This window comes from Nymphalis io, chromosome 21, assembly GCF_905147045.1.
Source record: "Nymphalis io chromosome 21, ilAglIoxx1.1, whole genome shotgun sequence".
Lineage (NCBI taxonomy): Eukaryota > Metazoa > Arthropoda > Insecta > Lepidoptera > Nymphalidae > Nymphalis > Nymphalis io.
Window position 1 is genome coordinate 888,750 of NC_065908.1, and position 25,794 is coordinate 914,543.

At 29.5% G+C, this 25,794-nt stretch overlaps 1 protein-coding gene across 1 annotated transcript in view; it reads left to right on the forward strand.

Annotated features, from left to right (window-relative positions):
• The first annotated feature begins 817 nt into the window (after nt 1–817).
• Nucleotides 818–25,794, forward strand: part of LOC126776664 (mucin-2-like) — a 51,096-nt gene continuing 26,119 nt past the window's right edge. Inside the window, exon 1 of the mRNA XM_050499286.1 lies at nt 818–904. The gene's annotated coding sequence lies outside the window, so the exon portion shown is untranslated. The remainder of the gene's footprint in view (nt 905–25,794) is intronic.

The following is a 25,794-nucleotide window of genomic DNA, read 5'->3' on the forward strand; positions in this document are numbered from 1 at the left end:
CAGATTCAGAATTCGCAGTATCGCTATTTAAGAAATCGTATGCATTGCCTGAATCTTCAAGTCAGTCCCTAACATTAGATCTTAGAAATTATTTGCAATACACATACAATAGCTTATTGGTGTCATTATTTTAATTGTGATTTATGAAATTCTAACCTTTAATGGTTTCATAACTATAAAACAAATCTAGATTGTAAGCAATTTTAAAAGCCAATATTTCTAAAGCTTAAGCTTACGATGCGTTTTTAAAGCAAAGGTATTGCACGATACGGTATATATATTTTAATATACTTTTTTAAATAGATAGACAGAGTGGCATATGAGCAATCTGATATTAAGTAGTAACCACTCCCCAAAGACATGGGCACACAAGACATGATATTAAATATTAGACACGAGGAAAAATCTACCTAAAATATGATCTTCACTGAAACGTTACTAATAGTAATTTAGGATGGTTAATAAAAAACAGGTACAGACAGAAAAAAAACTCATAAAAAAATAGTAAATATTTAAAGTTTGTTCAAAGCTAGCTACATAACATAACATAGTTACATTTAAATCCTGTTAAGTATAACTTGACCTTACATTAACTTGCAAAACTAATCAGTATACACGCTTTTGCCTTTAATAATTTAACGAATGTGCTATTGTTTCCTAAAAAATACAAAAAAAAACTACAATTTTATGAAAAAAAAATTCGATGGATCTCAAAAGGATCACAATTGTTTAGCGATCAATGATGTCAGTGGTGTGAGGCTATATAAGAGCTTTCTCTAGCGATGCGCGCGAGTCTCCCGACTCAGCCGTAGAACGCACTCTGACCCCGGCGCACGCGCAAACGAGACGAGATATATTGAACTTGTGTTTGTGTGGTGTCGTGATTATTTTTCTTGTGTGCAGGGTGAGTTAAATTATTTCTATTATTTTTATTTTTTTATTTATTAATTTTTTTATTATTATTACATTCAAATTGTATTGTTAGTACTTATTTTTCATAAAAGTAATGATATTTTTATTAATAAAATAATGTTTTTAGGTTTTAACATAGATTTTTTACAAACATAATATATTGATCAAGTACTAGGTACAAGTATCGTATCATAGATTAAATTTTTCTATATAATATTATGTATATAGTTAAACCAAATAACTTAAACTTAACTACTAAAACTTTTGATAGACAAACTAACATATTATAAACTCAATAACACTAGTAATAAAGTTTTTTATTTATTATTATTCAAGTAAAATAACAAGATTTTAAAATAACATTACGTTGAAGATTTCCGTATTGGAAAAGACATCAACGAGATACAACGTCGAGTTTATTTCTATCATTGAAGTAACTTGATGATTATAATATGAATTCTGATTGAACCTATATTATCGCAGCAACAAAATAGGGATTACGTTATTATAATAATATCAATTATTAATAATTTTAAAAATATATTTCACAAAAGCAAAATATGCAGAATCTATTAAAGCAATAATAAAATGACTGAGTACTAAGAACTTAACTCATAAACTGGGACATTTACGTTAAATGTTAAAGCTCTAAGCATTTACTATTCAATGTACCGTAGAGTCGATGACAGTTAAAGGTTGAATAGTTGGATGCGCAAGCGCATATAATGCCCTCTGCACACTATCATTATAGAAAATCATACATAATTAAAAAATAAATTTGTTAAATATATATATAAATTATTTAATTAGTTTTTTGTATTAATTTATAATATATTCATTTTTTCTAGAATCTTTCCAGTTAATGTTTTTGTTTTTTTTTATTAAATTAGTATTTATTTTAAATTACAATAATTAATTAATAATATTTAATAGTATTTGTTTTAGTTAAATAATAGTATAATTTAAAAAAATATATAAAATCGGAACATTAAATGTACAAAATAATAAAAAAAATAGTATAGAAAAATACATTTTGATATTTTACATATACTTGTTATAATATTACATATTATATAACAAAAAACTTACTCATCAACAATTTACTCATCGACGATAGAAAAGGATCCTCATCTACATTTATAACATTCGTGTACTTAAGTCCTTATATGGAAGCATTTGTTCAGCCATGATCTATAGATCTTGTGCCAGCTGCATCGCTTATTGTCTCATTTAAGTTTTCCGATTCGTTTATATATGTGATCGTAATAATGATATAATGTTTGTTCGTTTTATAAGATAATCACGAATTATATTTCTTTGAAATTTAATAAAATTTGTTTTTTAAATTATATATATAAAATATATCTATTAATTCGCTTAGTATTGATACAATTTTGGTGATACTTTTTTAAAGTAATTAACAAGAAATAGTGTCATATTCAAATTTTGTCAGACTATTTAAAATTCTTATATATTTGGCTGTAACGCACAAAGTGTCCAATTTTTTCTAATAATACTAATATAACTTTATTGCAGACCTTCTCAATCCAAATTATTATTATGTTTGTAATACATAAATAGCTGACAAATTAATTTAGCAATTGAAAATTTTGTTTTAAATCAATTTGCTACACAATAAATAATATATTCATTTGTAGTTTTAACTATAAGATAATAAGCTTATTGTTTATTTTTAAATTTTATAAACATTTTAAATTACAATAGAAATAATTCCTAGTATTTTTAAATTACAAACAAGAATGTTTCAATTCCATAATAATATTTACTTCGCTAATAAATAACAATTATTTTACCATCTTGTCTGAACATACCATGACCTGCGTAGTGCCCTTTGTGATGGAGTATCAGCCATTCTCTAAGCATTCCTATATATACTGATAACCTGAGTTTAGAAACTAACTTAATTTATGATAAATGTATACGTAATCCCATACACCATACACATAGACGTTCGTTTAAACATGTTTACTTTCCTTTTGCCTTCACACTGAGACAAGTTTGATAATATTTTCAAATTAGCTTTTTACAGAAATATAAATTAACTGACAGATAATGCCTAAATAACGTAATGTTACTATCTCTAAATGTATGGGACATTTACCATACTGGGCTAAGGCCTCCTCTACTTTTTGAAGAGAAGCTTTTACAGCTCACTACGAAACATGCAGCTTTCCGCACGATGTTTTCCTTTAAAGTCGAGTACGAGATGAATTATAAAAAAAAATAAGGACATAAAAATTCAGTGTTGCTTGCCTAAGTTTGACCCCCGCCATTTTCATTTAAAATTCAAGTGACCTAATCACTAGGTCACCTCGGCCTAATGGGAGTTAATGCTGCATTTTGTTTAATTTTTTTTATCAATGCTGTATTGAGTTAGCTTCGTTATGATTTAGCTATAAATTAGAAAAAAATCCTAATTAGAAAGAAGTCGTAACATAAACACAGTTAAATACAAATACTCAGACAACGATTAACCTCTACATATACATATATGAGCGGGGATCGAACACTCGATCCTTAAAAGCAGCCATTTATTACAACTGCGCTTAAAAATAAACGAAAATAATAATGTTACTTCAACTGTAATAGTTACTGTAATAACTGTAATAGTAACTGTAATACTAAATATTAGATCAGTTCTTTTACAATTTTCACTTGAACATAACAAAACATGACGTGAAGTGAAAATACATAATTATGTAAATGAGTTTTTGAATGCTTAGAAACAGACTTCGCATTAATTACTCAAAAATATTTAAATAAATTCATTTTTGAATGAAATGTACATCGTGATGTTTCTTTATTGCTTTCTTTGAATCCACGAAGTGTTATTATAGAAGTTATATATTCTTATCTGTAAGATATGTTTTTTTATTACTGAACTATAGGCTTGCGCTTGAAAATGTCTAAAAGAAAAATGAGCAATGGGTTGGAGCGCACTCGCCTAAAAGATGCGTTCGTTCTTATTTTGAAGGTCAGTCACAGATATGTGACTGGAAATGCAGAAGCTGGTAAAATGTTCCACACCCTAGCAGTACGTAGCAGAAATGTTGAATTACACTTCGTGCGGGTTTGGTCTTCCACAATAAAGTACTGCGAGTGTGAACGACTTCACGCTGCTCTGTGGTAGAAGGGTGAAGAATCCAGGTTATGAAGCGTCTGAGCACACTCCAAAGATTAAAGAGATACGATTTATCTTAGGATGCCATTTTTAAATATTTTAATAAATATATTTTATTATTATTAATGAGTAGAAATTTGGGCCCGCGGTTTCGTCCACGAATTCAGTTTGTGACGATTATTCTTATTATAACCGAAACAAATTATTATCAGTAGTTTCAAAGTTTATCGATGATATACAAACACATCTTTCCTCTTTATAATATCAGTAATAGATTGGTCTGTCACCACAGACTTAAAAACTCCTAAGTTGAAATATATTAATTATTGACCTTTACTTAGCTACATTATGGGTGATTATGACATTTATACAATAAAAATTGTAACATAATAATAATAAATAAAATAATAGAATAATAAAATAAAAAAAATTGATTTTATTATTATTATAAAGTGAACTTGCAATCATGCAAAGAACTTAAATTGGAGTAAATGGTATTCGTAATATTCTTAGTTCTTTAAAATCTAAAACGGGCAAATCCATTATACAATGTTATATATATAAGATAGGTCAAACTAAACATATTTTTTTTTTTTATAGAATAGGAAGGTGGACGAGCATATGGGCCACCTGATGGTAAGTGGTCACCAAACGCCCTTAGACATTGGCATTGTAAGAAATGTCAACCATCGCTTATAGCCAATGCGCCACCAACCTTGGGAACTAAGATTTTATGTCCCTTGTGCCTGTAATTACACTGGCTCACTCACCCTTCAAACCGGAACACAACAATATCAAGTATTGCTGTTTTGCGGTAGAATATCTGATGAGTGGGTGGTACCTACCCAGACGAGCTTGCACAAAGCCCTACTACCAGTAATTACATATATTAAGAAATAATAAATATATAATATTTTGTAAGACAAAAAATTACCTATAAATATATCAAAGATAAATGCAAAAATCACGAGTAAATCACGCTAATCATTTTTGTCATAACGTTATCCTGAAAACTAGATAAGGCTAAAGTATATAAATGATAGAATTTTATAAAAAAACGATGAAGGCGTCGCGAGGAATAATTGAAGGCAATTTTATATATAATCGTATCAAATATTTAATAAAACTATCATGTGCTTAAAAAAATTTAAAATATATATGTAAAGTACATACCAGTAGAAGTTGGTCCGCCCTCGCGACATCTGCCTACAGCAACAGTTGGGGCCTTCGCCACAAGTATCTAACCGGAAAAAACGCACCGGTTCTTCTGAGGTCTGAGGTAGATTTTTTGGCAATCAATAAGCAGAAATAAATAGTAACTATAACATTATAAAATTGTACAAAGATTTCTGACTTTGACTATTCATTAGCTTGAATATTTACTTCGTATGACATACATTTCTTTAATCAAACGAATCATAATATTTGTATTCGAAACAAATAATTATCAACTAATATTCAAAACGTGCGTTAAACTTATCGTAGCGTGTTTAATCTATATAATATCTCAGTAAACGGTTTATCAAAACGAGATAATTTCAAATCCTTCCGAGTTTTTCGACAACAAACCTTGTAGGACATACATAACATTTCTAAAACATATTATAATACTTGCCTTTACTGATCACAGGAAGGTTGGTCTTTGCGTTAACACTTATACGCAGTCAGCTAGGAAAAAATATATACGTTAAATATGAAACAATTTATTATATAAATGATTAGAAAACTTAAACATAAATGTTTGGTATATAAATATTTATGAATTTGTTAACCAATTAAATTAACCCATCTTAAGCGATATGATTTAAGTGCTAATTTAATTAACGAAGTCACGTTAATGGGTTGTTGAGGTCAAAAGTTAGAAGCTAAGTAACCACTAGCAAGCTTTAAAAATTTAACGACTTTGACATATAAAATTATCGTATGATAAGGTCGTGTGTGGGTTGGTATATACTGGTACATAAATAGCACTTAAAACCTTATCAAAATCCATTAAATTTATCAGTATTAAAATATAAGGTCGTATTTAAAAAAAATGTATACCTTACATTAGAATAATAGTTTATTTCTATTATTTTTAATAATACGAAATCTTATCTTATATTTAAAAGATTTAACCCTTATGTAAAATGCAAACGCTAAAAATATTTTTTTAAATGAATGATGAATTAATTTTAAATAAATTAAAGAAGTTTTTGTTCGTGAATTGTATAAGAGGTATTAGAACTAACCCCATAATACTAAACTTGAATATTTAATTATAATAAAAATTAAAATACATATATATTTATAACCAAGATATATAACACTAAAATGAATTTGCAACATTAGCAACATTCAAAACTAGTAAACAAGAGAATATATTAACGTATACATATTTAAATTAACAATTAATATATATATATATATATATATATATATATATATATATATATATATATATTAAACCATATTATATATATATATATATATATATATAATATGGTTTTGTCCGCTGCATTAATGTCAAAGGTCGACCAGCGAAAGCGACGTTACGTGCGGATTACGCAACGAGACATCGGTAACAACTTACAAAGCATAGACAGGTCACTGGGTAACGCTGTCAGGTGGCCATTTAAAATGTATATAATTTGTTAAAATTCATATATAGATTTCATATGGTTGCGTATTCGGTGGAGCTTTGTGTGAATAATAGCCATTTGCTTAAATACTATACATTTAAAGATGGAATGTTATGTACGTGATTGTGTTTTAAATGTTTATCTACAGATGAATCAAAATGTAAATTAACTGAACTACTACTAAAAAATGAACCACTACCATTGACTTTCCTATGGTGAATACGAAGTACTTCCGAAAATAGGGTTTGATAAAAAAAAAACAATTGAATAATTTCAAAAAAAAACGCAAACAAAATAAAAATATTATTGTTGTTAAGTTTTAGAACAAGTTTTGTATGTGTATATCCTACACATACGAAAACAACACATCAACCGAATACACAAATAAATAAATGATAAATAAGCGTGAAATTCGTATTCGTTGTATTCTAAACGGTCACTTGTGCTGGGCTAGTAAATTTTGCGCCAGAAGCGCGTTTGCAATTCAACGTAGAAACGCTGCTAGAATTCTTGTCACCATTCAATGCGTCCATAATTTGTAAAGTTGCTAATTTTAATTTTTCATATGCATTTTTAAATGTCTTCATTTAAAAAAAATATATTGAGTTTCTTGCCGGTTCTTCGAATACAAAACTCCGATTCAAAAGGGCACATTTTGTTATTCTTATATCTTTGGAATTAGCCTTGATTATATAGTTTTTATTTTTATTTGATTTATTTTATTATATCGTTAATTAAAATAGAGCAACGAAATAAATGTTATGTATATAAATACCGAGACGAGTTATAAAAACCAATAAGCTATTTAAAAAATAGTTAAAGAAGTAACAAGTATTGTACTTTCAAAATGTTAATAACATAATAGCATTATACAGTTATCATATCAGGCTATGAAGTGTTACATCTTTGTGAATATGAACTTTATTACATAAAGTATAGTTTCAGCATTAACAATAATATCATGGGACATTATTCACACACGGCCATCTGATCCCAAACTAAGCAGAGCTTATACTATGAAAACCATACAACTGATATACTACTTTTCTTTTGCAAATACATACTTATATAGATAATTACACCCAGACTCAGGACAAACAGACATGTTCATGCACAAATGTGTCTGTCCTGTGTGGGAATCGAACCCGGTGTGGGTTTCGGCGTGAAAGGCAAGTATCTGCTAACCACGGCAACCGGCTCGTCAATCATTATCCTCATATATTATTTATACGTGTGATACATATTACTTGAATATATTGTATTAATAGTAGTTAATTAGATTCATGATACAAAGAAAAGCATGCGTCTATAAAGATCCAATTATATATATATATTAGAGAAAAGAAAACTTAAGAACACATCATTTACACAACAAAAGTATTTCGCTCAACCAACAATTTACAGTAATTATATTCGTATTCAAAAAACTGTGTTATATAAAAGAAAGTAAATTTATAGAAAAAAGAAATTGTAACTTTATTCAAGTAATTTCTAACAAACATTTTTTAATAATCTTTTTTTTTTGTAAGATTATTTAAAGGTAAAATTAACAATGGGTTGAAAAATAATTTCTACTGAAAAACTGCTACGGATTTTAGTAGTAACTCTATATATGGATTTATATTATATGAATTGTTTACAATTAAATTTTGTACACTCTAATCTCATGTCGTGTTATGTAATTTTATATTAAAATACAAGCTTTAAGCTCAATAGCAAACACAAGCTCTGAAAAGCTTTTAAACATCAGATTTATTAATCTGACTAAAAACTGCTTGGTCGTGTATTTACTATTTATTTATTATTTTTTATACGATGCATGATGAATTTCTTGTATTAATGTAAAGGGAAATAAAATATTCTTAAGAGTACAGTCAAACACCCAAGTAACAGTTAACTGACTGTCTGACTAACATAACAATCAACGCAGAGCCAATTTGAAAATTTTACCCCTAAGGTGATAAAGATGATAAAAGTTTATATGAAATACATTCATTTTTGAAGTAAGAACTATGATAATTGCTATTAAGCAATTCTGAAATAAGACGCGTGCGAAGTCGCGGACAAAGCTCTAGTTATTAATAAGCTTTAAAAGTTGACATCATAAAACAAATTACAAACTTAATTATTAAATAATAACATACAAAAATAATTCATAGCGAACTTGACTAAATAAAACAAAATTCTCCACTCCATCATTACATATTTCCGGAACTGTTTCTCGTCTGATTAGTTCCACACACATGCAATAAGCTAATATGTTAGAATGAATAACTTTCATTGATTGTACAAAACAAATCGAATATCTGGTGAGTGGTGTTGAGGAACTGTGCAAGTGGGTCGTCTTCCGTGAGAATACACCGAACAATGTCTGATAAGATCCAAAGTCGGTTAACTCTGTATTTCCAGAATGTTGAAAACATTTGTTTAAACATTTTGGTTAGGTCACTCATCGTCAGTGTAACAATACAACATTTATTATATTGTGCAATATATATACAGTACAGTACAGTAACAGCCTGAAAATGTCCCACAGCTGGGCTAAGGCCTCCTGTCCCTTTTTGAGGAGAAGGTTTATAGCTTATTCCACCGCGCTGCTCCAATGAGGGTTGGTATAATACTCAAGTGACAATTTGAATTCAATGAAATTAGACACATGCAGGTTTTCCAAGATTTACGCGTTCTAACCACTAGGCCATCGGCTCGGCTGTAAATTAAATAATTAATATGTTATTTATATGACCTTAATCGGTTTTCGGTTCAAATCAAGCAAGCACCGCTGTAAATTTCATGCGCTTAATTTCCGCTTATAATTCATCTCGTGCTTGGTTCGAATTAAAACATCTTGAGAAACCTGCATATTGTGTTGGATGTATATCTGTCACATGAGTCCAACTCGCATTCGAGCAGCATGTGATTAAACCTCCAACCTCCTCAAAAAGGAGAGGCTTTAAGCCCAATAGTAGGATATTTACAGGCTGTTATACTTTTATTATTTATTTGAGTATGTTAGTAAAATATAGTTCTTCTAACTAATAATATAACATGTGTTGTTATGCTTTTTTAAAATTGCAACAAAATTTTCACCGTGCTTTTTTTTTATTTTATATTATAGGTAGACATTTTCATTGTAAGAATTGTTACATCGCCCATGCGCCACCAACCTTGGGTACTAAGATGTTATGTCCCTTGTGCCTGTAATTACACTGGCTCACTCAGCCTTCAAACCGGAACACAACAATACCAAATACTGATGTTTTGCCGTAGAAATCTGATGAGCCCTTCCACCAGTATGCTCAAATGTGTACCAATTTTCGTGGCGATCAGTTATAGGCTATAGAAGTCTATATGCTGCACTATCATTTAGTGTTGATTTACAACAAAGTTGTCCAACAAACCTTCTCCATATAAAAATACATAAATGTTCTATTTCTACGGTGATCGGGCAAACGGTGTCTATAAATCTCAAACTGATATACCAATAAAATGGTCTCTGTCTATCACTCAATAGTGATTAATTAAATAAGCGCAAGTTTTTGAGTTTTATTTTAAAATATATTTTTTAATAATGTGTTTATATAGTATAATATTTATTTATTTATTTAATAGGAACAAACAATATACATATTAAATGGTGGCATACATAACATTCACAGAGAAAAAATCAACTTCTGATATGTATATCGATTATAAGTGTACACAACATTCACAATGTATCGCGTCAACATAAAATACATTAAAAAATAATTATTATTGACCTATGTTTAACACAATATAAAAAAAACATCCAAAAAAAAAAAATTTTTGTAAAATATATTTGATATATTATTATTTATATTATAGAATAGTAATTTGTAACGTGTAAAGTAAAACATTAAAATAAGGAAAAAACCTTAATAACGTAGTATATGACTATATGTTATATAAAAAAACTTGATAGATGGTTTACAACTTTGAAGCCGGACTTTGGCAGATTAAAACCATGTGATTCTTGACTAACCAGTAACGTCTTCAGTTACGTAAGTCTCATTTACAACATTATTTTTTTATTGCTTAATTCAATAGCAGGGATAGCGATTTGAGATCGATTAAACAAAGAAACTTTTTATTTTATGGCTCTATACTATACAAAAATGCCTGTGCTCACCGTTAAAACTTCTTAAAGTATATCTTTCTCTTTCTCTGTGAACGAAGTGAAATATACCTAAACGTAACGCGTCCTTAAAATTTTACTCTCGATTCTCACCCACCTGTCGATTATCGAAACACAATCTAGAAACATTAACTTAAAAAAAATTATCAGATATTATTGAGATAGTACTATTTTTCAATAATTGGTTCTTCTATTTTGATTTTGATTCGATTATAACATCGAATATCATAAAATCGACAACCCTACTAGACACTTGACATTTGAATAAATTTGACTAATCCATCACGCTGTAAGCGCTGGCAAATTAGACTAGATAAGAACTGCTTTTTTTTTCATTCTAAATAAGTCGAATGAGGCAACATCAATTATTCACAAAATAGAAATAATTCTCACGCTTATAAAGTAACAGTTTATTGTTGTTCACTCATATAAATCTTTGTAAAAAACATTGGAATTTATTGATTGTAATTTTAAAATAGTTTACAAAAATATTCATATGTGCATCTACGTCTAATAAAGCTTCGAAAGCGCTATTTATTATTACATTACTCGTTAATAATGAATCAATGACCGTCAGTATTTCAAATTCAAAAAAATAATAGTGACATGACGTTATTTTAGGAAATAACTAATTCTCATAATGCATTTTTTTTAAAATAACTATAATAAAATAAAATATTTTTTTAAATTTAATTTTGTGATATTATAAAACTTTGTGTTATATTGAAATGTTGAATTGTATTTTCTGTAATAATGTTATTAGTTATGTCAATGCTATTGATTATTATGTAATGTTTTATTGAATTTATTATTATTGTTTTTTAATTTAAATCTTGATATACAATTATTATATTTTGCATGATGTGATAGCCTATAATTAAAAGGACATTTAAGCTATTGTTAAAAGTTTGATAATAAAATGAATGTAATAATGTTTTCTTTTGTTGGTTATCCAAATAATAAATAAATAAATAAATTCTTCCAATATATATATAATAAAATATATCAGAAATTACATAATTCAGTCGCAGAACATTCGAGTATCTGAACCTAGGACTTCGGTAGGCAAGCCACAAGACTAACGTGGCAGCTACCTTTCCATACAACAAATTACAGTTACCACATACAACCCTGTATATAGATAATGCGCTGATTATCTTTAAAACACAATTTGATCTTGCATAACATTGCAGCATCCTTCTAATTGTTATTAAAAACATATTAAGTTACCGACAAAGCATTATATACAAATAAGTATTAGCGAAAGAATCACGAATAATTAGGTACCGTTCATATTCACTGTCCACATGATGACATAGTGTAACACACCTTAGCTTAAAGGCCATACTAAAACTGGCATTACATGAACACATTTGAAAATGATAAATTATTAATAAAAATAAAACAATAGCATTATATATTTATAGATATATACTTAATCACTGCTCTAAATCAGGTTTAGGTGTTTTTAACCTTAAAAATATATAATGTAATGTATATACAGTTCTAGTAAAAAATGTTCTATTATAAAAAAAATCATATTGCTCACAAATATTGAAGTTATTAAAAAGTTATAATATAATTTTTTACAATAAAATAAAGATAAAAATAAATCGTCACTTCTAAGATACTCGATGTTCTACGTAACAACGAACGACATTTCGGTCAAATGTCACCATTAAATTAAAAGTAATTACAGTACCCTTTGATTATAATACATCGAAAAGATATAATTTATTAAGGAATCGATATCGAGACTCGATTACGAAATCGATTGCTCGTTTATTTGCAATAACGAACTCGTCTTCACTGAAGCGATGGTAACCCTATGCCATTTATAGTTGGAATTTTTTAAGGACCTGTCATCATAAAGTTTACGTTAACTTATAATGTGTCATATTTCACAACTTTTAAGAACTTGAAATATTTTTTTAATATATTTTTTGATATACGAAATAACACCTACGCATGTCGTTCGTAATTTGTATTATGATATTTTGTTACAAGAAATCATTTTTTAAATTTAACACAGTTAGGCAAACAGGTTATTGGTGCTCCTAATGTTTAAAGGTCACCACCATAGACATCGTCAATGTGTAACCAACCTGGAGAACTAGGATATTTATCTGGCTCACTCACTCTTCAAACCGAAACATAACACTACCCAGACGGGCTTGGACAAAGCCCCACCAAGGAACCCCACCATTATATATATTGCTTGTCCTTAACATAATTTAAAATTACAATGTCCATATATAACGGCTTCATAATTCGATTGATCGATTGAAAAATTAATCGGTTGTCAATCGATAACATCGATTACATGCTTGTCTGTGCTCTTACATATTCAACTATATTAATCACGAATCGTTTCGACCCTTTCGAATTTTTCTAATTCATATTGCTCTATCGTTATAAAATTTTCATAATCGTTATTTTAACGGATATATTTAAAAATATTCATATTTGAAAATGATCTTTCCGTTCGGTTTCATTCGAGCAATTTTTACATAATAGCTATGATCGCTATATTGACAAATAAACACATTCAATGAGCCTTAACTTGACGTGACTTGACAAGCTAGCAAATTTAAAAGAGCTAATGAAAATTGGACAAATAATAAATTTAATTCTTTTTATTTGACGTTTTATATAAATTAGTAGATAAGAATATTAGTAATTACTACTTAATTTCTTGCCGGTTTTTCTCGGAGTCTACATTTCGAATCGGTAGCTTTACATTTAATTCAATAACAATTCAAAGGTGCTTTTATGAGCGTACTTCAATAATTAACGTTACGATTTTGATCGAATCTATCTCTTTCTTGATCGGTTCTAAGTAACCATATAAAAAATAGCAATTTTTCTGTTTTATAAAAATAAGTGTAATATACATTAAAATAAAAATATCTATTGTAAATAAAATACTTTTTTAAACAATTACTTTGTTATATTTAAACAAACTCAGTTTTGTATTTCCTTTATGTTGTTATGAAATCATAATTTATTAAAGCATTTAATTCACGTTTGTTTTCATAAATTATGCAACAAATACATATATTTAAAATAAATTATTAATATTTTGGTATCATATTTCAAAGAATATACTTTAATAATATTATTATTTAGTTTTGTTGTTTTTTTTTTTAATATTTGCATAATTATATTATATTCAATTTGCATAATTATATTATATTTAAATATACTATGACATGTCGTTTACAATAAGCGATCGAAGTTTATAAACAAATGTAAATTATCTTTATTCATTGGTTAAATAAATTAACATATTTTGATTGCGCTTATATTAAATAGACACTACGCGGATGTTTGGAACGTAATTTTAATTATTTTAATCAATTTAGAGTTACTGTCGCTATGTTGTTTGTATGTTTTGATGTTTGTTATTCAATCATGCAAAAATGGTTGGACGAATTTGACTGAAATTTGGATATAGATAGCTTATACTTATCACATAGGCCTATCGCATCAGGGCGGAAGCTTGTATATAAGCCATAAATAATCGTTTTTCTACAGGTACCTGTGTTTCGCATACATTATTCATGTATTTGTGCACGACACGAGCCAAGGAAGTTAGTCATTATGGTCAGTTACTATTGGCATCTCGTCACGAGACGTCAAAACAAACTAAGAGATTCGTCTCACACATCGCCGTTCAAAAGCGAAAGTGTCGAAATATACGTGTAACTGTTTGTCTGCCCTCACTACACAAATTATAAATATTTACGACTTTTTGCTTTTTTTTTTTATCGATTTTTTAATCAATTAAGTAAACAAAAAAATAAATTTCTCTTGTGTGAGAAGGAGATAGTAAACGTGGATAGTATTTTTTTATTTTTTTTTTATTTTATAGAATAGGAAAGCGGACGAGCATATAGGCCACCTGATGGTGAGTGGTCACCAACGCCCATAGACATTGGCATTGTAAGAAATGTTAACCATCGCTTACATCACCAATTCGCCACCAACCTCGGGAACTAAGATATTTTGTCCCTTGTGTCTGTAATTACACTGGCTCACTCACCCTTCAAACCGGAACACAACAATACCAAGTACTGCTGTTTATTGTTTGTTCTAATTTATTATCGCAGGTTGAAATCCGGAAAAGTAATGTACTTAATTTGTTTCTATAAATTATCTCGTAATTACAAAGCTACCACTAAGATCAAATCTAATTTACAATCCAATTTTTTTATTGTGATGGTACCTGGAAATAAAAACATGCAGGATTAAAATACAAAACTATACACCGATAGGAAAATTAACAAAGGCACGGAAAATACAGCTGCAAGACAAAATAATAGTAAAAAAAAACATTAGTCTACATGCTTATGTCAGCAGAAATTGCTTAAACTGCTAGTGAACATCTACATCTTTTGAAAGACTATAAAATATCACAGAAAAAATATATCTACGTTCTCTGATGAGTTTAAATTCTAATGATCTACATGATTATCAGCCACATATATATAAAACATAGCGGTATTATTTGAATGGGTGCCACGGATATAGCGGATGATACGGACGTATTTTTACTGGTGGTAGGGCTTTGTGCAAGCTCGTCTGGGTAGGTACCACCCACTCATCAGATATTCTACCGCAAAACAGCAATACTTGATATTGTTGTGTTCCGGTTTGAAGGGTGAGTGAGCCAGTGTAATTACAGGCACAAGGGACATAAAATCTTAGTTCCCAAGGTTGGTGGCGCATTGGATATGTAAGCGATGGTTGACATTTCTTACAATGCTAATGTCTAAGAGCGTTGGTGACCACTTACCATCAGGTGGCCCATATGCTCGTCCGCCTTCCTATTCTATAAAAAAAAAAAAAAAATCATCCGCTATATCAACGAAAGCCTTTAAGATATATTACGTAAAACACGCCCACCCAAACTAACTACGGATCACGTCATTAGATAAACATTAAATGTCACACCCGATGTGCAAACTCAGCCGTGAGGTGAACGCTATAGTCGTGAGAGAAAATATACATAATCTCGTTGTTATATACGTAATAATATATACTAATAAATGTGACTTATTTTGTAACGCCTAGTAGGGCCAAGGGGGTGCCGAATGCGTCAGGAAAATAAGTCAGTTTTTTTTTTATTTAAGGCTTTCTTTTTTTTTTAAAATACTTATAATACTTAAGATTTCCTGTTTATTAGCAGAATATGAGATAAATGGATAGAACCCAATCAGACGGACTTGCAAAAAAACCCTACCACCAATTCAAATACGACTCTAATCGGTTTAACTACATATTATTTATATTTTAATAATATTAATAAATACCTAAGTGATCCAAAAAAATAAGAGAAAAAAGCTGATGCCAACAAAATTTTAAAAAATACGCAAAGGGCGGACTTATGTGTTACTATAATTTTATTTTACCTGTAAATGATCTTTGTAAAATATATTGAGAACGATGAAATATACGAGACTTAGTTAAACAGTGATTTCTCTCTTTCTGTCATTATTGATTTGACATTCGAAAGAAAAAGACAAAGCATTGTTTAACTAATCACTTGCTTAACAATGTTTATATGTAAGGTTATTTTGTAGTTTTTATAAAATAAAAATATACACAAACATTAATTAATGTTGCTGGTGTATAAAGACAAATATTCAATTATTTCAAACAAATAGGCTGAAGGCAGTTAAAGTCTAGTCCGTTGATATCTCTATGTCAGTTAATTTTACTGGTGGTAGGGTTTTGAGCGAGCTGGTCTGGGTAGGTACCACCCACTCATCAGATATTCTACCGCAAAACAGCAGTACTTGGTATTATTGTGTTCCGGTTTGAAGGGTGAGTGAGGCAGTGTAATTACAGGCACAAGGGAAATAACATCTTAGTTCCCAAGGTTGGTTGCGTATTGGCGATATAAGCAATGGTTAACATTTCTTACAATGCCAATGTCTATGGGCGTTGGTGACTTAACGTCAGGTGGTCCATATGCTCGTCTGCCTACCAATACTATAAAAAAAATGCTGGGCGTCTTGGTCTCATTAAAAAGCATACGATTTTTGCAATAATCATCCATTGCGGATTTGCGAATAAAGACGTCACATAATTTCTTCCGGCTCATCCACGTTACCTTTCACCGTTGATCACGAATTTAATTACGAATAGAAACGCAAATTGTCGATCCTATAGTATTACAATTGCGAAAGTGTGTTTGTTTATTAGTCTGTCACATCTTAACTAATCAACCGATCGTTATGATACCTTTCATACACATTTCCAGCAACAGAAATGAACAAAGGTTATCTAATACTTGCAAACTCACTCCCACACGTGGGCAAAGTCGCAGGCGGAAACTAGTCCTATAATATCAAACGTTAATATAACAATATTAAATATATGTATTTATTCACTCGCTCTCTTTGTCGGAGAAATCTTTCATCTATTACGGTTTATAGACTTGGTAAAACAATTTCAATTGAAATTGAATTACGGATAATTTACTTCGAAACTTGTGTCTCTAAGCATAAGCATATTTTTTTTTATAGAATAGGAAGGCGGACGAGCATGTGGGCTACCTGATGGTAAGTAGCCACCTTATTAGGCTCACCCTTCAAACCGGAACACAACAATACCAAGTACTGCTGTTTTGCGGTAGAATATCTGATGAGTGGGTGGTACCTACCCAGACGAGCTTGCACAAAGCTCTACCACCAGTACAGCTCATGAAAATTCAGTGCATGCCGGATTTTGAATTTAAAGTCATCGGCTTAGATTAACGTCTACTAACCACTGGACCAGTAGGGAAATAAATAACTAATAAAATAAACTATCATATCAATCAAATGTTTATCGCTATTACAAAAAGTATTTAAAATTTCACAATATATCAGAAGCGAGCAATAGGTCAGAACCATAAACCATGTGTTATAATACTGGCGTTGAAAATTCTCCATTAAAATTTTATGACTATTGTTATCTTGAACGGTAATTATTAACGGACATATGTTACACAATGTCTTAAGCAGAAATCTAAATGAGTTAATAATGTTATAAAAAAAAATTGCGATTAAACTTTAATTTTCATAAGTGTGGTATTGGCTTTATTGTTTTGAAAAAATCACGGAACAATGGATAGACTTGATATTTAGTCGATTTCAAAAATAAGGAGATTATTTATATTACTTATATATATATATATATATATATATATATATATATATATATATATATATATATATATATATATATAAGTGTTCATTGGATCGAAGTGAATTTGTATTTGGTCGAAGTGTAATTGTTATTTAAAATGCACGGTAATGACGTCACTGGGAAAAACTAAATGAAATATTTTTTTTGTATCAAAATTTCTCCATAGAAAGCAAAGTTATTCGAAAACTCCGTTTAACCTTAGCTCGAAACGTAATTGGCGTGACTTATAACTTTCTCATGCAATTAATGCTAATTATAATACTTACCTTAGAATAATATATTCTTAACCACCGTCTACGATATGTCATTTTATCAATAAACTAATGTGTATCTTAAAAAATGCTAATAGATCATATTATTTTTTATACCCTACAAGAATGTATACATGATCAAAAAGCGTGGAGTTCATATTTTTCGATTTCCATACAGGTCAAATTTAATTTAATAGTTGAATATGTTAATTATTTAATAAAAATATATAACGACCGATTTTCTCGTTCTCGGTTGAATCAACATTCCGAACCGACGGCTATTAACATTTAGACGCGTAACAACCAACTTGAATGAAGAAGTTTTTTTTATAGCAAAATGTTCGTTAGATCAATAAATTCAAACAAAATATCTACGACTTAATAGACATATAAAAAACTAGTTTTCGAGCGTACCATTGTTCTTCCTTAGAGTTTATGCTTCAATTGTTCGAAAGTGTAACAGGCAGATAGCGGTAGTTTCGCATTTGTAATATTATTACAGATGTAATATGAGCAATTTAACGACGCAAGATGCAATAATATAGGCGTTTTATTTGCAAGCTAATTAACCTTTTAACAAATAGTCATTACACGATGTCAACTATTTGCTATGCTTGAACATAATTATAGATGGTCTATTTGCATATTTATGTTCGGATGTCAAAATAGGTTGTGTTCAATATTAATTATAAATTAATGTCAAATGAATGTATATTCAGTTTTTCTTTTCAGAAATTCTTACAGAATAAAAACAACTTTTTTTTCTATTCCAAGCCGAGTTCGTATCCAATTATATTCGTATCCAACATTCGTTGAAACTAAACAATCGCCTGCCTGGTCTAGTGACTAGACATAAGACCGCAGATCCCGAGGTTCTTGGTTCAAACCCGATTTGAACCAAGAACCATTAAAAATCCCGTGCTTCGGAGAGCACGTAAAGCCGTTGGTCCTGCACCTGAACTCTTTCCGGTCGTGACGGGTTGCCGTCTCATCGGATTATGAGAGTGTATCTGTGCTAACACAGACACTTGTGCACAAAAATATGTCCTGCGCAGATGATTTGTCGTCGTGGCCGAAATCGAAGGGCATCACTCAACAATCGACCAAAGAGATGAATGATAATTTAGAACTTTACACAAGTTCTAAATTATACGAAAATAATGTTTATCTTTACAATGCACATCCCTTTCAGTGCATCTTCTCATAGCGATGAGTAACCCAATTTTCTAAATAAGCATTGAATTTCGTGACTAGAAAACTGTAAGAGTTGCATATTTACCCTTGGCATAGTATCGAGCCTAGACACGAGACAAACGATACGTCATTACGATGCATTCCGTCAAAAATCTGATATGCAATCTCTCATCTCAGTACGTGGACCGACTACTGTTAGCTTGCACAATGTTTGCATAAATTAATTTGTTTAACGCATCTGTTTATTTGCATGTACCGGTGTAGTTACAAAATTCATTTCCAAATATATCTTTATAGATGGTAATTGACTATTTCATGTAGTGCTTCGCAACGACATTTTGCCGAAATCAATATATTTATACATTGAGCCTTACTATTAGAGGCTTTTTTTAACGCTGGAAATACGCTCTTCGCGTTTCCCCCACGGGAACAGTGGAGGGATATGTGGGGCTCGCCGGTGTACACGGTGGCGAGTGCGCTCCAAACCTCGGAATACCCACTAAAAAACCAGTACCGCTGGTTTTTTAGTCTTTCCGTCTTAACGAGCGCCACGGGATCGCTTGCGCTTGCTACCGTGATTACTATTAAAGCCTACTCTATAAAAGCAATTTTCAATTTATTATACAAGTTTGAATTTGGAATGTAGATTATACAGAGAACCGGTAGGAAACATTATTAACAACATTTACATTAAACATATACATGTAATATGTGTTTTCGTTGAAACAAAACTTTTCGTATTTTTTTTTTCAGCACAATATCTTTGTTATCAACTTATGAGTAATTTTCAATTATCTGTGCAGTTTAAGCCCCTTCAGTAGTGTTTTGTTTTTAAAACAACTTTTAAAATCGTATTCAATTCGGACACATCAAATTTATCTTAAAATCATTTTTTTTTGTTATCATAACACACAATAGGCTTAACAAAAAATAATAAAGTGCATACTTTATTATTACAAAAATGTTTTATGAAACATTTATTTATTCTCATACTTTCCCGTATGTTTTATAATATTAATTTAAATTAACTTTTTTTATCTCAATCCTTAATAAAATTGTTTATATATAATAAAAACATAACTAAAAACATATGTATATACCTAGTTCATGTATGTCGCAAGCCGTTATTTGCACGTAAGTAACCGCCTCGACGCTTTTGAAAATCGTATTGTAGATAAATAACATCAGAAAAAAATGAATCTTGAAAACTGTCACCGGAAATTTAGTGACTCGTTATTTAATAAAATATTCATTACGAACAAAATTGTGATGAAGTATTTAATAAATTATATAGATTAGGATATATTTGTTTCCGATACTATACATTTCGAATTGTCATTCAATAATATATCGTAACATCGAACACTTAAGATCTAGCTTCCTGTAAATGAACAACTTAGTTGTTTATCATATTATAAAGTAACTTTTAACACTCAAACATGCTAATATCATTAAAAACCCATTCAACCACGGTCAAGAATACCGCTTCAATAAAAGTAACGTCCTCAAAATCTTAACCTTATAAATACCAATCTACGTCCGTTAAACATTAAAAAAAATTACCTTGACGACGATGGGACGATGTTATCATTATTTTATTAATGTGTTAAGAATTAATAACATTAATATTATGGTCGTAAAACTGAACCCATTTATTTTAATAATGTGTTTTTTTTTAAATATTTTTTTTGTTATAATTTATGTTAGCTACGCATTCACTGAATACAACTTTGGTGTCTTTTTTTATATTTCTTTGCTAAAATAATAATGTCAAAAATATTTTTATTCACTTTAAATATTTCGTTTATTATTTATATGTAGAAAGTCTATTTTTTATTACGATCTTTTTTATAAATTTTAATTGTGACTAATAAAGTTTTCTTCAATGTCATATAATATAAAGATTACACGAAGGAGATCGTTCATTATTCCCAGTGATATTTTATTTATTATTCGTTAGTACACTATATTATATAAAATATTATTATAACATAATCAACTAGGCCGAAAAGCTTTTATGAAGAATAATGAAACTGGCTGTCTATATCACAAGGGTATTAAAATTAGAATTATTAGGACAATATGCCAGATATTGAGTGTAAAATGAAATAGTATTAGCTGCGCCCATGCAGCCCCTGCCGCGAATAAATAGTTCAAATGCGCTCCTACCGTTAAGCCTTAGGTAAATAATAGCTAAGAGCAAATGTTGAAATTTTTTCACAATATTTTTCCACCGAGGAACCTTATGGCTTTGGAGAATTTTTGAATATTGTTTTTTAATACATAGTTTGTTAATAATCTCTGTAATCCGAGACGAAAGTTGCCAAAATATCGATTATGAAAAAATTAATAATTTTGCATTTAAAAATTATACCGTCATAATGTAATTTTAAATATTTTGTATTTTTCTATAGGAAATGTAAACAAATACTGAAATAATTTGAAATAGTTTTATCACGTAACATATCGCCATGTCCTTTAAATATAGAATATCATTTCATTAAAGAAGCTTCGGTCAAAGTGTGTCAATTTTAAACTTTTTCATAACTTGATTCGCGGCTTTGCGTTTTTAATATGAATTCCACACCGATCAAACAGTTACATACTCTTAAAATCGAAATAAATGTATTAAAGCCGCCATCCAAATAACATTATTATTTTTAAAATAAAAATTCATAAAGGAGCTGCCATAAAACAAAAACCAATATTTATTGCTATTCTGAATGAATAAATTATATTTTTAAAATTAGAATGTATTTTCACAAACAGTAACAGTAAACAGTTCGAAATATAAAAAAAAACAGATGTACAGGCTTTTTTTAACGGATACAGATAACTAAATTAAGGTTACATCTTTGTAATCGATGTCAATGAAAGCGAAATCTTCTAAGATACGTCTCAATCGAGACAAGCGGTCGATCACGAGAGAAAGCACGTACTCACTGTGGGAAACAGTTTTAAGCTTATTGCAATATGTGTATGAAGGTGAAGATTGCATAATATTTTTTTTACTCGATATAAATGTAATATATTATGCGAAAGTGAGATTTTTTATGTTTTTGTTTGATACGCTTGCATGTTTAACTGCCGATGGTAATGAAATTTTGCTTACACGTTATCAGGTGTAAAGAAAAGGACATAGGTACATAATAATAATACCTGACCCTCACACGCGGGCGAAATTGAGGATAGAAACTCCCTTATATATAACCTATTGATTAAAACTTGTAACAATTTTTATATAATTAAATTGATTTTTTTCATATTTTACTTTTAAAATATATTTTTTATTTCTACTTGTCATGCAAAATATAAAAACATACTTCTAATTTAATTTGTAATCTTTACCGAACAGTACTAAAATATAGTTTTTTATTATAAATCTATTGTAAAGAAATCCCATGATCTAATTTATAATATAAGTAATGTAAATTGTTATCTATGAAAGAAAGTTAAGGCAATAAAAATAGCAAAACAATACAAAGCAATAATCATAAATCACAGACAAAAAAATATTACCAGATGTCGCCAAGCCTTTATTATCTGTGGCGTTATGTCACACGCATACAATAGCTATAATATTGCATAATCAGTGGATGAATGGGCTGAAGATACTCGCTAAGATCGATAGTCGATCTCACGTTTTGAATGCTATTTTATATTAAATAATAATATTATTTAAAACGTTTATAAAAAAATATATAAAATTACATTTCTTTTTTACATTTTTTTGCTTCCATAGCAAATTCAGCATTTAAATGTATAAAATTCACTACACTCTTAATTCAAAATTATGGTGATAATCGTTTTCTGTTAGGCTCATCTTTTCCAGGAAGAAATAGAAAACTTGTGACCCAGAATCTAAGTATATCTGGGGTAAAGATGAGAACCGTTCGAGAAAGGTGAACTGCACAAAGGATACGTAATTAGCTACAATTTTTTAAATTATTAATTAAAATGAACATCATTACAGATTAAAGACTTTATTTATGAAAGTTGCTTAGGGGGTGATTAGTTAAACAATGCTGCGTCTTTTTCGAATGTCAAATCAATGATGACCGAAAGAGGTAAATCTATATTTAATTAAACAGCCCTTAATTAACGTTTGTAAGTAAGACATTATATGATAAATATACTTAGCTTAGGTAGCAATACAACTCCGTATGAAACAGAAGCCTCTAAAATTTAATTAAAAACTTGATTTATGTTATGAAATAAATATACATCTCTATTTGGTTATATAATTAATTATCATAAAACCCACATATCTAACCTCTGTTTTATTACTTATTGAATCATTTAAGCAACCTCTGACCTTATCCTGTTATGGTATTTTTTTTAAACCACAAAAAACTTTGTTATCACTGCATATTATAAAACAAATTCCCCCGCCGCGTCTGTCTGAATGCGATAAACTCAAAAACTATGGATATTTATACGGATTTTACTAATAGACGGAGTAATTCCCGAGGAACATTTAATTGTTTAATTCATTTAGATTAAAAATAATTATGGTTATCATTATGTGCTACAGTTATACAATATGTACCTATAACGTGGTATTTGTGCACGCTCATCTAAGGGGGTACCATTGTTGTGTCCCGGTTTGAGGGGTGAGTGAGCCAGTGTAACTACAGGCACGAGGGAAATAACATCTTAGTTCCCGAAGTTGGTGGCGCTTTGGTAATGTAAACGATGGTTAATATTTCTTACGACATCAATATCTATGGGCGCTGGCACATTTAGTCGTTCATCTACATATTACGTAAAAAATTCGTTAAATAACGATAAATTTGATAAATAGCAGGTAACGATCCTGTAATCATGTTTTTTTTCCATCTTTGCATAAAATTATTTTCCAGTTCAGTAGAAATTAAAATCCAAAACTAGTATTAGATCGGTTTTTTTTTAATATTAAAATTTTAAGTTATTTATTTCATATATTACACTTTTTATATAAAAATCAAAGATTAAAATAGATAAAATCTGTTTTCAAATTTTTTTTTATGTTAAGCCAATATTACTACATATTAATAGTGATGAGTAAATATATAAAACACTGTATATACTCTTAAGCATTTAACGAAACAAAAGGTGATTTAGTCTTAAAAATTTGAAATACATTAGAAAACTATTTCTAGGTTTAATCAATTATGACAGATGCGAATAACATTAATATCAAGCAAAACGAGGTCAATTAATTATTTAATTAAAAAATAAATGCCCATCCCAAATATGTACCCTTTCAGTAGTGCAGAGGTTGTCAACATTTTCAAAATATACACCAGAAAAACGGTAACTGAAAATCACTGAATAAACAAGCCACGCCTACATCCGTGTTTCCTTAGGCGATTATTATTAAAAGAAAAAACATTACAATGTCATAAATTTCGCATATATCAAGGTTGGGATCATTGGCGACCAGTTTGACATTCCGCATTAATTAAATAAAAATGGAGTTCGGTTAAAAAAATTTTACCTATTAATTTTCAAGGCCTTATATGTTTTTATATAATACATAAATACGTTACTGATTCAATTTACATATATACATTCGATTAAGTTTAAAACATACAATTTTAATAACAACCAGACAAAATACCTAAGTTCATTTAACCAATATTATAAAAAGGTAGGTACAATTTTTGATTCGGTTTTTTTCCGAATACAAACTACGAATTCCATTATCATGGAACTGTTTATATTATAACAGTTTATTAGTGATTTCTTGTCAATGTATTTAAAAACTGTAATTGTCGCCCTAGGAGCTATCCAACCCACTCAACTTATACCAAGAAAAACGCCGTAAACATAAAATATATGTACAATTATTATCACAGAGCAATTCTTAATAAATAATCCTTATCAAAATTATTTATCTTCGATATTTAATACACTGTGCCATGTTCAATAGAGTTGGTCATTCCGTGCAATTCACTCTACGTAAGTAAATAATTAATCCAAAGATAAATTGTGATCGATGTTTCGTAATAAATCCATTTACGGTTTTTAGCGGTTCTGTGAAAAGACGTCCCATTGTCCCAGTATTACTGAATGACACCGACACAGTTACACAACAACGCGGCCATTGTTTTAACGAACCGCAATATCTTAAATTCGCCCTTGAATCTTACATGATACATCTTAATATTACGGATAAACTGTGGGAAATGTAAAATCGGTCATTTTTTATTTCTCACAGTGCCAATGTATATTTGTGACTTACTAGATGACCCATTTGTCAGTCTGTCCGTTGATAAATGTACAGTACAGTACAGTAACAGCCAGTGAATGTCCCACTGCTGGGCTAAGGTCTCCTCTCCC